This window comes from Tupaia chinensis, unplaced genomic scaffold (assembly GCF_000334495.1).
Source record: "Tupaia chinensis unplaced genomic scaffold, TupChi_1.0 Scaffold000350_1, whole genome shotgun sequence".
In the NCBI taxonomy this organism is placed as follows: domain Eukaryota; kingdom Metazoa; phylum Chordata; class Mammalia; order Scandentia; family Tupaiidae; genus Tupaia; species Tupaia belangeri.
The window spans coordinates 2408020-2411051 of NW_006159844.1; positions in this window are offsets into that span (position 1 = coordinate 2408020).

Genomic DNA, 3032 nt, shown 5'->3' on the forward strand with positions numbered 1-3032 from the left:
AAATATTATATATATTAAATTAAATATATTTATATTAAATATTATATAAATATTAAATATATAAACTTCATCTCCTAGCCTTATTTGCTGTAGAAAACAAATGTGCATATTCACACACACAGACATCTATTATCAATTTTTATACATTCTATGAGTTCACATTGATATTTACATCCTCAGTCTTGCATGCAAAATTTATTCCAGCTTTCCCTCCCTTTATTTGTAACTTTTCCAACACTGAAAAACTTAGCATGTGTGTATGTGTATTATTATGTATACTATATATTTATTTATTTGCTCAATGTTAGAAAATATAGTTTCAGAGTCCTAACCCATATCTCTGTGAGAAAAAAATATTTAAAATACAGTACAGTATTTTGTGTAGTTCTTTAGGATTTTAGCCAGAAAGTATGTGCCAAAATCATTTAGATAATTTTTCTCAACCTTGTCATCACTGTTATGTTACATATTTATAATACAGTTAAGTTTACTTATTTGGATTCCATTTGTAGTCCATTCACCCCCTTCCCCATTCTTACTTGTTTTAAAATTCTTTTGAGCATGTTGCATATTAACATGGTTCTAAAAGTCAGGATTATATTATACAAAAATGTGTACAGAGAAGTGCATTCTCATCTCTTCTACTTCATTCCCTTTCCCCCATACCTCCCATGGTAAATAATTTCATTGATTTCTAGTTTATCTATTGTGTGGATGGGATTTTTGCCCCCAAATGAGACTACATGAGTATTGTCCTATTTCCCCTTCTTTCTTACATGAAAGATGGCATAGCATAGATACTCTTTTGTACTTTGTTTATTCAACTTTAAAATATTTCTTGGAAATCCCTTTACATTATCAGTTTATAGAGACCCTCCTCATTCTTTTTACAGCTGCATGGTATTCTATCAGGTAGATGCATCATGATTACGTGCATCTTATATATATTTTTAAGTTGGTATTTTTCATGTCTTCTATAAACACATTCTATTTCCATTTCATTCTTTTTCTTACAATTTATATGCTAAAGAATTTGGAACATTTGACCTGTGGAAACTTTTCAGTCTGAATTTTGCTGATTTCATATTCACGGTGCAGTTCAATATTTTCTCTGTTCCCTGTATGTCCTATAAATTAGGTAGTTAGATTCAAAAGGCTGAACAGAGACACGTACTATCCCTTTGACAAGACTATAGGTGGTGGTGGCCTTTTTTTCTTTTTTAATTGGATGTCACATAATCCTTCTTTCCTTTTCTCCTTCCTCCCTCCTTTCCTCTCTACCCCTTCTTTCCGTTCTTTCTCCTTCCATTCATCTCTCCTGTCTTTCTTTCTTTCTTCTCTCCTCCCTGTCTCTTCCCCCTCCCTCTCTCTCTCTCTTTCTCCTTCCCTCCCTTTGTCTTTCTTCCCTTGGCCGGCTCTCTCTTTCTGTTAGAAGCCATTAATGCTCAAAGCTTAAATCTGTGAACTCATTGGGGTTATAAACTAGTAGTAATCTAGTATGATTTGTTTCACAGATTAGCTGGAAAATTTTATAAAGAGACACATCCCCTCATCTACTCTTTGTTCAGTTCAAAAGGGGGAGCAAAATGAATATTTGATTATTTTCATATGTTTACCCAATTTTTATGTTAATAAATTTTTTTGTCATCTTTAAAAAGTGATCAATTTTAGTCTTAAAATATCCATATGAATTTATGAAGCTAACGTATGTAATGGGCGTCAACCAGTTACTATATTTTGACCTTATTTAAGCTTAATTAATTCCAACTTTGTCAGCCTCCCTAAGTTGGTTCCTGAGTACTTTTGACACGACCTTGGTATTGTTTGATAATTTTCTTGCTATTTGGTATGGCAGTCCAGGCACACTATGTACCTTTTCTGTCCCAGATCTCAAATTAGCCATTTCATCAAGAATCCGTGTTTTGCTTTCTTTTCCAGTGGAAGATGATATTTCAGGACTATAGTCTTGGCTCTAAAGATTCCACTGCTATAGGACTAGTCACTGTGTCTAGGCTTTTTAAAGAACAAATTATATAAAGTATAATAACACCTAAAATAAAACAGAATTCTACCAAAAAAAGAGAAGTAGAATGGAGGCCAGCACAGGTGAGTATCCCTAAGTGGTTATACTTAGACTTGCTCACCTTCTTGACGTGAACCCTGCATTGGGGAATGTGTTTGTGGGGCCAGCAGGGGGGAGTTGTGGAATGGGAATGGACAGACTAGGAGGTTATAAAAAGAAAGGAAATCTGTATACTACTTCTCCAGGTGTAGCCGGAAGAGTAAGAACCTCTTTGTGAAACCACAGTAACATGGCACTGACTTTAGCATGGCAGTATCTGAGGTGGGTGACCTGGTGAATGGACTGGAGGGAAACATTACTGGCTGATGTGGGAGAGGAGTTAAAATTTCTTTTGGCTGACAGTCTGCCTATGGATCTGGCAGAATTTTAGAACTGGAGTTATCATGATACAAAATAACCTGAATAGACCCAACACAAAAATCAAAAGGGAACTCTTATCTTACAGCTACAGATGGAGACAGTTAAAGGACATTGGATATCCCATTGGAAGCCATGTTGGACAGATTTCGTAACTGTGAACCATGAAACTGGGCATCTGTCCTCAGTGCCAGAGCAATATGTTAGCCTCCTAGAACACATACAGGCTTGAGGATAAGTGAAAAATTGAAAGGAAGGAAATCTTAGCGTGACCAGTCAACTGGGCAGCACTAAGAAAAATTAGAAGGAATTTGGTTTATCTTGAAATAGCAAGATTAAATGTTCTGTCATCGTCAGGAATGGGGCTCAAACTGAATTCTGTTACTGAAAAATAAAGAAATTTCTATTTGTGCATACTTGGGTTTTATTAGTGTTTCACTTAGAAGCTGTCATTCACACTTTTAGCTTTGTCTGTAAAACAGAGGTAATGTGAACTGCTTCCTAAGAATGTTATGAGAAAATGAATATAGAGACTTATTACCATATGCTGGAGTAGAGTAAGCACTCATCAATTAATTTTCTTAGTAGTGGA